This window comes from Sorex fumeus, unplaced genomic scaffold, assembly GCF_029834395.1.
Source record: "Sorex fumeus unplaced genomic scaffold, SorFum_2.1 ptg000042l, whole genome shotgun sequence".
Classification (NCBI taxonomy): Eukaryota; Metazoa; Chordata; class Mammalia; order Eulipotyphla; family Soricidae; genus Sorex; species Sorex fumeus.
This window is the reverse complement of record NW_026606099.1, coordinates 10,631,865-10,645,293: the sequence shown is the minus strand read 5'-3', so window position 1 is coordinate 10,645,293 and position 13,429 is coordinate 10,631,865.

Below are 13,429 nucleotides of genomic sequence, written 5' to 3'. Positions count from 1 at the left end.
TGGCAGGGACCTCATATACAAAGCATGCATGTTCTCCAGCCCTATCCAATTTTTTCCCTCATCTTCAAGCCAATTAATATAGTCGTATCAACCTTCAATTAGGTCCCTGTACAAATCTTCCATACTCATGGGATATCGTTTTTATGCCCCGCTGAGTTTGTACGCTCCTAACTCTAGAGACAACAAATTAACCCCTATCAGACCCTCTTAAATGTGCTTCATTATTTTTCACTCTGATCCTCCTTGCTGGTTTGGTCCTCAGAGCTGGCATTACTCAGGGCTTACTCCTGGCTCTGCACTCAGAAGTTACTCCTAGTGGTTCTGGGGGACTCCATGGGATTCCCGAGATCAAACCCTGATCAGCAGCTTGCAAGGCAAGAGCCTGACCCACTGAACTCTCTCTCCAGCCCCTCTCATTGTAAATGTCATTTATTGCCCTTCAAATTTTAAACAGAAGGTAAAAGTTGAAGGTAGAAGTCTTCCTTCTAGCTTTATGCAAAAATCTGCCCTTTGGTGGGTGTGGCAGAGTAACGCTGAATGCCTAAAACATAAATAGTACTATTGTAAACCTAGTTCATCACCGCATCACTGTCACTGCCATCCCATTGTTCATTGATTTCCTCGAGCAGGCACCAGTAACGTCTCCATTCGTCCTAGCCCTGAGATTTTAGCAAGTGCCACATTGGAGGCTCTTTCGGGGTCAGGGGAATGGGGCCCATCATTGTTACTGGGTTTGGGCATATGGAATACAATAAATTTCATTTATTTTAAAAATAAAAATAACCACCACGGGGAGCTTGCCAGACTCTGCCAAGAGCGCCAACTAGACAATAAGAGGGTGCTTGGTTTTATAGTCTCTGGGTCTTGGCCAAGTTCATACCATTTGAAAATTAGATTATTTCCCTAATTTTTAACTTGTATCTCATTTAAGCTTTTCTAAACTCCAATCTCAACCATACTACAAACTATAAGAAGTTAGAATCGCTTTGGGTTTGCCATATGGTTAGAGCCTGGTGCATATCGTGCATCTTGCATTCAAATAGTTGGTGCCTGAATGGAACCAAGACCCAATTTAACAAAATTATTTTCCATTGAGCTAATATGTATTGCAATTAGCAAATTTTAAAATGACTTGGGGTCATTTGATTTATTCAGCATATTTAAAGTTATGGCCAGAGTGACAGAATAGCGGGTAGGGCGTTTGCCTTGAACGTGGCCAACCTGGGTTCGATTCCTCCGCCCCTCTCGGAGAGCTTGGCAAGCTACTGAGAGTATCTCGCCCGTACAGCAAAGCCTGGCAAGCTTCCTGTGACGTATTCCATATGCCAAAAACAGTAACAACAAATCTTACAATTTGTTGTGAGACGTTACTGGTGCCCGCTCAAGAAAATCAATGAACAATGGGAGGACAGTGCTGCCGTGCTATTTAAAGTTATAATTAAAAGTAAATGTATTGTTAAAAGACAAAAATGGCAGCAAGGCCTCCAGATAAAGATATTGGCATAGTTAGAATTAAAATACTGCATTCCCTGTAATGTTCAAGTGAAAGTGAGATAAAGCAACCCAGTAACAAAGTATAAGCTTCTAAGAGAATTATCCACTCATTCTAGTAAAATGCCAGTAAGGAAGCCTCTTGCTAATGAAGTACAAACACTGTGTTTGTCTTTTAAGAAATTTTCTTTTTTTTCTTTTTTTTGCTTTTTGGGTCACACCCGGCACAGGGGTCACTCCTGGCTCTGCGGTCAGGAATGACTCCTGGCGGTGCTCAGGGGACCATATGGGATGCTGGGAATCGAACCCGGATTGGCTGCGTGCAAGGCAGACGCCCTACCCGTTGTGCTATTGCCCCAGCCCCTTTTCAAGAAATTCTCATTGCCAAGAAAGGCTGGATTAAATTTTTTCCTTCCAGTTGGTGTTGTGTATTTTCGTTTACCAAACACTCTATAGCCTTGGGACTTTGAAATGGTAAATATTCATGGTATATAAAGAAGCATGATACATGGGCTGGAGCGATAGCACAGCAGGTAGGGCGTTTGCCTTGCATGCAGCCAACATGGCCGACCCAGGTTCGATTCCCAGCATCCCATATGGTCCCCCGAGCACCGCCAGGAGTAATTTCTGAGTGCAAGAGCCAGGAGTTAACCCCTGAGCATCGCCGTGTGTGACCCCAAAAGCAAAAAAAAAAAAAAAAAAAAAACCAAGCATGATACAGACACATATGATCTTAACATAATGGATGATTTAGTTGTGTAGGTAAACAGGACCTAGAAGGACATGTCAGACATAGCTGCGTGTAATTGTGGATGACTGTTCTTTGCTTCTTTTTTCCGTTTCTTATTCACATGTTAACTTCCAAAAATTTTTTCTGTCCTTAAGCAGATCTCTTTCAAATTATCTCTTTAAGGAAAGTAGAAAATCAAAGAAAGCACTTAGTGTCTAGCACATTCTAGAACTTTTTGCTCAAAGGTACATCCTGACTTTCTCCCTTAGACTAATATAATATAAACAAGATTTACTTTTTCTATCTTGACAAGGACCTTACACATACTTTGAATTTTTTAAATTACATTTCAGTATAAACATCAGACTATATAAAGACAAATGCTTTCTAGGAAAAATAACCCCAAAATGTAGAATTTTTTTCTTTATGTGTACACAGTATAATTAATTGGGGCAACCACACAATTTTTCCTCCAAACCATAATATTCTTGAGCCTGAAAGGGGGAATAATTATCCCAGGAGAAAGCAACTCGGCCGTTCTTTTTCTTTTTGTTTTGGGTCCACATCTGGCCCTGTTCCAGGATCGCCTCCTAGCTCCACACTGGGCTAGTTCCTGGGCTAGGATCCAGACTTCCCATGTGCAAAGCAGGCACCAGCCTACAGAGCTATCTCCCAAGCCCAAAGCTACCTTGTTTTTAAAAGATAAAACATCGCAGAAGAAGAGCCTGTGTTATTCAAATATATTCAAATATGAGAAGTTGGGAGCCTTTTGGAAGAAGAAACAATAGAAGCTAAAATTACTTTGGGGCTTCAAATATTACTTGTTCTTTCTTGAAATCTTGACCAAATGTTAACTTTGAAAAAAAATTTTTTTAGGGGCCAGAGAAATACAGAGGATAAGACAGACACAAGGCTTTGCATGCAGCTGACCATGGTTCCATCCTGTGCACCAGATATGGTCCCCTCTAGCACAGCCAGGAATAAGCCTTGAGCACAGGCATAACCCCCTAAAACAAAGAACCTTCCTTACCTCATGAAAGCAAGAGCGAGAAGTGGAGGGACAGAGGGAGAGCAAGAGCCAGGAGAGGCCATGAAGAGAAAAGTGCGAATCAAAGGGAGGGCGTTGGGAGAACTCACGCCGTGGGTTCTCTAAGAGAATTTGGGGTTGGAGTGAGGGTCAGTGAGCCAAAAGACCGTCATCTAATTCATCCAGAGGAAAAGATAATTCCTAGGCAGACAAAAAACTGATGGGATGGGAGTGCATACAGGTGTGCTTGCTAGGAGATGAATATCCAGCAGGTGCCTCTGGGGTGTCTTCAGACCCCCTCTGGCCTTTCACAGAAAAGGGAAGGTGGTGATCCTTTATTGCCAAATTTTCAATCAACTGTTAGGGGGGTTTAATGGATATACCCTATTGATTGGTCACTATTATTATTATTATTATTATTATTATTATTCAACTTGCCCCTACTTATGAGTGGAGTTAAATATTTTAACAAGAATAAATCAACCACATGACTGGCCCGGGTTCTATCCCCAGCATCCCATACGATCCCCCAAGCACCACCAGGAGTAAGGAGTAAGCCCTGAGCATTGCCAGGTGTGACCCAAAAAGAAAAAAAAATCAACCTCTTAAAAACCTTGCTAAGGGGCTGGAGAGATAGCACAGCGGGTAGAGCGTTTGCCTTGCACGCAGCCGACACGGTTTTCAATTCCCAGCATCCCATATGGTCCCCTGAGCACCGCCAGGAGTAACTCCTGAGTGCAGAGCCAGGAAGAACCCCTGTGCATTGCTGGGTGTGACACAGAAAGAAAAAAAAACCTTGCTAACGAGATTTATTTCAACAGATCCTGAAATAAGAAGGATTCACAATGAAAATGACACTTGCATTTAAACATTTGACATTTCTTGGGAGCTGGAGTGATAATACAGCAGGTAGGGTGTTTGCCTTGCACGTGGCTGACCTGGGTTCGATCCCCAGTACCCCATATGGCCTCAAATTCAGCACGAGTGATTCCTGAAAGCAGATCTGGGAGTAAGCCCTGAGCACCACGTGGGTGCCCACCCCACACAAAGAAAAAAATTTGACATTTCTTGTTTTTCGTTTGGGGACCAAACAGCGATGCTTGGGACTTACTCCTGGCTCTGTGCTCAGGGTTCACTCCGAGCAAGCTCAGGGGACTCTGTGCAGTGCTGGGGATTGAACCAGGGTTGGCAGTGTACTAGGGAAGCGCCCTACCCAGTCCTATCTCTCTGACTTCATATTTGACATTTCTTGAAACAACAGAAGAATGAAATTATTAGAACTCTAAAACTATTTCATGCAAGACTAGTACTTGACACAATTTTTAGTAGGCGAAATTTCATTAACATAGCTGAAGCTTTCATTTGTTTAAGTATTTGTTCGCTGTGCCAAAGCATTACTAACAAAGATTTGCAAACTTTGACTTCTATTTACATTTTCGATGCCAGCACCAGAAAGACTGAGAGGCTGATTTGTTGCTGAGTAGTGAGGAAAGGAAATGTCTAGAAGTCAAGGAGAAATTCAGAGAATATGTTTCTCAAGAACACTCCTTTCATAGGCAACACAGAGTGTGAGAGCATGTAACAGTTACATTTTAGGACAGAGAATGGGCTTAAAAGTACAGAACCACAAGCCAAAAATTCATTTTTTCCCATTCACATTGTATCATCCAGTATTTCTGAAACTGGATGTTAGCTATTCCTGGCAAACTCAGATTAGCAACTCCTTTTTAAACATCAATTTATTTTCATTGGCTCCCTTGTGGGCGGACCTCTCCCTACCACTTTGCCTGAAACATTACAACCAGTTCCAGCTTTCCTGCCTTCTTTAAAGTAGCTTTAAAGCGTCTCCCAATCTATCCTCACCAATAAGACCTATTAGGTTTCCTTATAACAAAAGATGATTTCTAGGTCTCTCATTTTGAAATATTTTGCAATTGCATTTACTTCTAATAATTTTCCTTTTTTTTTGCTTTTTAGGTCACACCCAGCGTTGCACAGGGCTTACTCCTGGCTCATGCACTCAGGAATTATTCCTGGCGGTGCTCGGGGGACCTTATGGGATGTCGGGGATTGAACCTGGGGCAGCAGCATGCAAGGCAAACGCCCTCACTGCTGTGCTATCACGCCGGCCCAATTTTTCTATGTTTTAACTACCAGTTAGAAATCATTAGAGAGAACCAGGACTCAGGTGACGCAAATCAAGCAGAAACAAATGTTAGACTTCTGATGGATAAAAGCTGATGTTTTATTAGGCTTTCTGAAACACTGGCCTTTTGTAAAAAATCTCAATGAAGAGAATGGATGGGTGGAGTGATAGTACAGCAGGTAGGGTGTAGGAGAACACTGTTTTGTCCTTCCTGCATAGCCTCAGGTAGTTTAGGCTTATTGGGTTGCTCCCATCACAGTGCTCCCATTCCTCTGTGTTCATTTGTAACTTCTTTCTCTGTGCTCTGTTGACCTGTAAATATTGTTTTCCCCTTCTCCCTAGGTCCTTTGCATAGTTCATTCAGAGCAATGTCCTTTTTGTATGGACACAAGAAGACAGTCTATGCTATGCTTTTGTAATGGGACTCTCAGTGATATTTTCCTCCTGGGCATCTGTTCTCTCACCTAAGCCTCAGCTGCCCTTACTTCCTAGCACCCCCCAAAAGCAGGGTCCCAACGAGGGACTGGGTGGAACCAGGGCAAGCGGTAAGCTATGTGCCACCCTGGCATTGAGATGGGCCTGGCCAAAGTGCCATAATGCTTAACTATAAGTTAAGAGCTTGGTCATGGACAAGTGCTGTCATGGTCCAAAAAGTAGTAAGTAGATTCGGACCCTGCTAGGTTTAGGAAAGATTAATCTGGCCTGAGCTGTGTGTCTTAGTCTGTGGCAAGATGTTCCCAGGAGAGCTGCCCAACAAGCCTCAGTGTCATCTCTTACTGTATCCATACAAAAATAACTAGTATTAAGATGTTGATGGATTTATTAGACTAGGGAAAAGAGAAAAATATTATAAGGGGTATTTTGCCCTTGGACAGTCAGGAAGGGCTTTGGAATACCTCTTAGGTGGTGTTCCCTTTGAACACCCTCAGAAGGGCTTTCTTATGTTGCTTTTGCTACCTGACTGGGTGCAGTGTCAGCCCAGAGTGAGGGCGAGTTGCAGAGGAAGAGAGCTGGAGAGAGGAGAGAGCAGGGCAGCCAGATACAGTGTGGAGAGGCTAGCAAGGCGGATAGAGAGAGAAGAATGTAGAAGAACACAGGGGCAGGCACATGGGGAGAATGGGATAAATGGCATCTGATCGATCAACCGATCAACCGACTTGGCCTTCATCTCCTCCGCCATCTGCCCCATGGCCCAGGCCTCCCCGGCTGGATGAGCAGTCCGGGCCCACCCCAAATGCGGGCAGCGAGGACGAGAGCCGTGGGGCCCCCCTGGCCGTCCCTAAAAGAGATTTTTTACAGGATGGCGCTTTCCTTGCACAGAGTCAGCTCTGGTTTGATCCCCAGCACCCCATATGGTCCCCTGAGCCCTGCCAGAAGAGCTCCCTACGCACAGAACTAGGGGTAAAGCTTGAGCACTGACTCAAAAGCAAAAACAAAAAAAAAAAAACTCACTGGGGCCAGAGATAATACGGTGGGTAAGACGCTTGCCTTGTATGCTGCTAACCCATGTTCAATCCCCAGTGAAAGAATCCATATTAGGGCATCAAATTTTTGTGTACTTCAGCTAACTTTGCTTTCTGTAAAACTGCTTGGCTGCTTTGCACCTGGGGGAGAGGGGACTTGGAAAGTGAACAGGGCATAACTTCTTTCTAAACCAAGTGTGACAGGATTCAGGTGTATTTACTGTTCCTGAAATGTATTGTCTCAGTAAAGCACCCTGCAGATTTGGGTAAAGGATAACTCAGGATGTGGGTGGTTGGGGGAAATTGCCCTTTCCTGGAGTGTATTGTCTCACTAAAGCACCCTGCAGACTTGGGTAACTCAAAATGTGGATGGTCAAGGGAGATTACCTAAGGCTTAATGATTCCGGCTATAACCTTGCTTGTGCTGACAATCGATGTACGTAAATGCTGATCTTTGAATCTATAGGCTAAGGAGTGAGGTACTTTCAAATGGATTGGTTAAGAAAGTATATGTTGTTACAAATCTATTGGCTATGAAATGTGCGGGCTTTGCTGTAACGGCCAGTGAAGGCCTATATAAGACCCCCTTTGAAGAAGCTCGGGGCTCTCAGCCACTGCCCACTCTGGGCTATGCTGCGGAGCCCCAGCATACTGGTCTAAATAAACCCCGTTTTTACTCCTGCAGGAATTGTGTCTATCTGGTCTCTCCGCGCCTCCCAGGGCTAGGGAACTCCCGATCCCAACACCAGTACCACATGTGGTCCCAAGCCCCACTAGAAGTGCTCCCTGAGCACAGAGCAAGAATAAATCCTGAGAACAACTGGGTGTGACTCAAAAACAAAAAATAAATCTCAAGGACTTCAGGAATTTCTTGGGACCTTAGAGACAGTACAGGAGGGAGGGCATATGCCTTGCATGGTGCCAACCCAGCTTCAATATGTTGCAGGGGACTCTAAAGTGGGGAGAAGGGAGAGAGGGAGCCTCAAGAAGGGAGAGGACCCTTTCCCTCTCTGCCCACCTCAGTCAACCAGAAAGCGATGAGGTCAACCTAGGACTAATGAAAGCCTATGAAGAACACCTGCACGGTACAGCCCTCAGGTCTCCCCGGCCCCATGAGGCAGCCATCAAGCTGCACCTGAAGCCCACAAATTCTGTATGGCGTGAGAAACACCCCTCACCCGGGATTCCTAAGAGAGCCACAGACTCACGCTGGAGCTAGTAACTGCTCCTTGCAGGAAAGGAAAGTCAGTCCGAAATCAAATAGCAAAGTAAATTAACTTTATTTTGAGATTATGAGAGAGAGAGAGAGAGAGAGAGGGAGAAATTGAGAGTAATGTGTTGAAGAGGGCATGTGGGCTCCTCCAAAGGCAGAGAGAGCCCTTGAATGGCCCTAAAAGGACTGGCTTATCCATGGATATTCTTTTTTTTTATTATTAGTGAAACACCATGAGGTACAGTTGTAGACTTACAAATTTTTGTGCTTGGGTTTCAGTTATACAATGATCAAGTACCCATCCCTCCACCAGTGCCCATTCTCCACCACCACGGGTCCCAGTATCCCTCCCACCCCCATCCCCCCCCACCCCACCCTGCCTCTGTGGCAGGGCATTCCCTTTTGTTCTCTCTCTCCTTTGGAGTGTTGTGGTTTGCAAAAGAGGCATTGAGTGGCAATCATGCTTGGTCTATAGTCTACTTTCAGCATGCTTCTCCCATCCTGGGAGAATCCTCCCAACACCCTTTACTTGGTGCTCCCTTCTCTATCTGAGCTCCCTTTCCCCCTAGCTTGTGTGGTTGGCCTTCAAGCCATGGAGCAAAATTCCTGGTATTAATCTCGGCCACTCTTGGGTGTTAGGCTCCTATTTTGTTACTTTATGTTCCCCCAGATGAATGCGATCTTTCTATGTCTATCCCTCTCTTGCTGATTCCCATGGATATTCTTGAGGTTGCCTTGGCCTGGAGTTTCCTCGGGACATGAGAGTTGATTAAGGGTTGAAGTGATAGTACAATAGGTAGGGTGCTTGCCTTGCACACGACTGACCCAAGTTCTATCTCTGGTATCCCATATAGGCCCCCTACCTCATCAGGAGTAATTCCTGACCACTGCCGAGTGTGGCCCAAAAAACAATTAAAAATGTTGATTATGGCGCTCCTTCGTGTCCTTATCACAGATTTTTGTCTCTATTGAAGTTTGCCCTCTTCAGTAGACATCCAGGTTTTTCCTAAGCCAACACTGGCACCAGTTTGAACGTCTTAACAAGCCTTAGTTCCTGTGTCCACAAATTGGGTCTGTCAATAACACTTTTAGTTGTTTTAGGGTAGTAATAGAGTAATTTCTTCAAATCTTATCTTGGTTTCATTATGTCCCAAGAACTTATTGCCAAGAAGCCCCCACCCCATCTACCTGCAAGCTTCATATTCCCCCTAGCTACTTCAAATAGGTTCAATCCCCAATACCACATAGTCCTCCAAGCATCACTGGGTTAGTCCTGGAGATCCCAAGTACCCAATACTGCAGGACTCAAACAGTACCAGATTCTTGGGCATCTTGTATTGAAGCACCAACCTGATAGGCCAAGAATCTGCAGGCAGGGTCCCTAGAATTCTGAATGCCCCCTCAAAAAGTTTTTAAAGGGGGTATGGTGCCGCCAGCAGGTCAATCTGTACCTGTGAGGTGAGTGCATCAGCAGCCTGATGGCGCCTTCAGACTTCCAGATACCCCAAAATTGCTGCTGTGCCTTTGGCCAGATCCCAAAAACTTGGGGCAAAGTTTACCAAGAAAGTAAACAACCAAAAGTTAGGTATGTGGGAGACACACCCACAAACCAACTCCAGCTCAGCTATATAATTGGAGGCATGGCCTCTCTGGTTCCTGATTGAACTGCTTAATGGCCATGATCCCAGAGACTCAGAAACAAGTCTCAGAAACAGTCAGGTTTGGGACCACAGTGACGAGACACACAGGGCCTCACGGAATGGGGGTGGAGCAGGGCCTGTCCTCCCCACCCCAACGAGACCCCAAGTCATCGCCCACGAATGGCCTCTCTGGCTCCTGATCAAGCTGCTCAACAGCCATGATCCCAGAGACTCAGAAACAAGTCTCAAAACCCAGCGGCTTTTGGCAGAAATGCTTCCGAACCCTGCAGAAGGTTACTGTCGCCAGGCCACCCCAGGGAGGAAAGGGAGTTGTCCCTCCGCCTGCTCCCCCTTGGCGGCTCAATGGCCATCATCCTCCAGAGGCCATTGGACAGTCAGGTCTGAGCCCACAGTGACGAAACTTGTTGGACCTCACAGAATGGGGGTGGAGCCGGTCCTGTTCTCCCCGTCCCAATGAGACCCCAAGTCATCGCCCACGAATGGCCCCTCTGGCTCCTGATCAAGCTGCCCAACAGCCATGATCCCAGAGACTCAGGAGCAAATCTCAAAACCCAATGGCTTTTGGTAGAAATCCCTCCAGATTTAAGTGTTAAAATTTTGGAATTTGAAAATCACATGGCCCTACTGCAGCCATGAGACATCAAATGTTATTCATAACCAGCAATAGAAAACAATTTGTCTACTGTTGCCTTTTCAGCAGATCTGAGTGTTGGGGTAAAATCTCAAATAATAATGGTGGGTCTGGTATCGAAATATTGAATATGATCAAAGTAGAGAGAGAGTAATGTGGAAATCATCTGCCCCACAGGTAGGGGGAGGGTATGGGATGGGGGTATACTGAGGTTTTTGGTGGTGGAGAATGGGCACTGGTGAAGGTACGGGTGTTTCATTGTATGACCGAGACTTAGACCCAAAAGCTTTGTAAGTGCTCTCATGGTGATTCAATAAATAAAATTATAAAAAATGAAGAAAAAAAAGTAAGGTGGAGTTCATGCACAACTCAATCAGCTAATCAGTGGCTGAATAAATAGCAGTAAAAGTAAAGTAAAAATAGCAGTACTCCTACAAAAAAAAAAAAAAGAAGTTATTCCTGGTGGTGTTTGGGAACACAAATGCAGCCGTGCAACATCTTATTATCTCATTCTTACTTTGGACAATCTGGCAGGCTACCGAATGTAGCCTGCCCACACGGCAGAGTCTGGCAAACTCCTCGTGGCATACCCAATATGCCAAATACCAGTAACAATGATGGGCCTCATTCCCCTAACCCTGAAAGAGCCTTGAACGTGGCACTTTTTTAAAAAATCTCAGGGCTAGGACAAAGGAGACGTTACTGGAGCCTGCTCGAGGCAATCGACGAACAACAGGATGGTCGTGATGATGATGTCATGGTTTGGGAACCATATGGGATGTTGGAAATGGAATCCAGGTCAGCTGCATACAACACAAATGTTCTGCCTTCTATACCATCTCTCAGGCCCCTAAATATTTTTAAAAGCTGAGATAACCCAGGCTGATAACTCTAAGAACTAGAACATACGGTCTGCATGCAGAACTTTCAGCACCCCAAGTCAGTCATCAATGCGGAACTTGGACTGGTGTGCCTGCCACCTCCCACCATTTTCTAGAGGTATTGTTAATAACTGTGGTGTGGATCTTTGATCTCATTAATTCACTTTTTTGAGGGTCTGGGTATGGACCACACCTTGCAGTGCTTAGGGATCACTCCTGGTAGTGTTTGGGGAATCATATGGGCTGCCCAGGATCAAACCCTTATGTCAACTGCATGCAAGGCACACACCTCACACACTGATCGATTTACAATCTCTCCATCCCCAAGTCTTTAACTGTCAATTATTAACTCAAATTGTAATCTATAATTTAGGTATATATGCTAACATATGCAAAAATATAACCAATAAAGATCAGATTCCGTTTAGGTAGGGCATAAACTGAATAAATCTCAAATAGCTCCTGGAATGATCCCAGCCTTGCTTTGGTATCTCACTCTTTAGTTCTATTCAAATTATTCAACCTGACTGAAAACTCACTTTCTGAAAGCTCAGCAGGGATTTCGGATAGAGCAGGAAACTTGGAGGTTGGGAAGGAACGAACAAAGCACTTAAAAATAGAAAGAATGGACGTGTGGTGCATTTTTATTTTAAAATCTCCACGTAAAGGTTAGGGTTGGATTTGGTTCTGATTTGGTTTTGTTTTGTCTTGGGTGGGGGGGTGTCTGCATGTGTTTCAAATTGGTGGACTTTTTCACTACTTCCAAATGGAATAGTTTTATCAGGGGAGGGACCTGTCACCCTGACAGGGCATTACTGAACACGAACGAAGCTTGACTTTAGATTCAGACTTGATAGCCACTCCCCATCCTTGGAAACCCTTAGCTCTTCCTCAGAAACGTCAATCTGAGGAGAAGGACTGAGGGCTCACATAGTGACTGTCAACAATTTCATTCGACTGCTACAAACGAAGGCCCTGTGGCACGACGGGGAATCACATTTCACTTCGAATTACACTGATCCCATTGGTCTGCATGAACGATGTGTTCAATTCAGACACCTTCAATTCAGGATTCGTAAAGCTTACTTTCTGACATCCTGAGACCGATTTGCCAAAACAGCACTTTTTCTAAAATACTTTGCGCGAGAGTTGCCATGACGCTTTCATTCCCAACATTCATCTTTCTAGAAGCACTTTAGCTGCTTCACTCCACCTCAAGGTGCACCTCCTTCATCATCCAGGCCACCCAGGTGAAAGAATAGCTCTTGGAAATTCAAACGAGAGCCTGTTCAGTTCTTAATCCTGGCTACAACATTAGAATCATCTGGGTTGTTCCTTAAAAATAGCTGTGCCCAGCCCTTCCTGATTAATCAGTCTGGGATGGGGCCTTGTTATAGTCTGTCTTTAAAATGCCAGAGATGATTCTAATGTTCAGACAACATTTAGAGCCGTTAGTTACAAGAGTGACTTGCCCAGGTTCCATCAACAAAATTTTGTAGGTCTTAATATGAACTAAAAGCTTTCAAACACACTCTCCAACCCAAGGATTGATTTTTAAAAGGGAAAAAAATCACATTTACAAATCGTGTAGTTAATAAAACGTCCCTATGTGGTTCAGTGATGGAGTTGCGTGCTCTGCCTGTATGCAACTCTGAGTATTGTTCCTTCTGCATCACAAATCGGGGAAAGGGGACCCCAGTTCCATTTCTTTCAACTAAACCCACAGAATGTTTTTCTAACTAATCACTGAGGCGTTCCCCAAACCCCAACATTCCATCACCCAGACAGATCTTTGACTCGGTCCTGCCCCTTGGACGGTTAAAAGAAAACCGCATAGTTTACTTAGATCACCTTCAGTCTCATCATCTTCCTGTCGAGAGTGGGGTGTGCTCCACACCTGGAGGTGCTCAGAATCACTCCCGGCAGGGAGGAACACGGGGAACCCGTGGTTCCGAGGACCCTAGGACTGAATGGGGTCCCTTGCGTGCAAAGGAAGGGCCGGGGGCCCTGTGTAGTTTCTCTGATTCAAGATTCCTGGGTGGAATGGAGGTGGGCCAACACCCAGCTGTGTTCAGGACTCACGCCTTCTCTTGCTTGTGGGCCAGCGATGGTGGGGGGGGACCAACACCCAGCTGCAAGACAAACTGCCATACTTAAAAAAAAAAGCAGCTTTGGGGGCCATACCC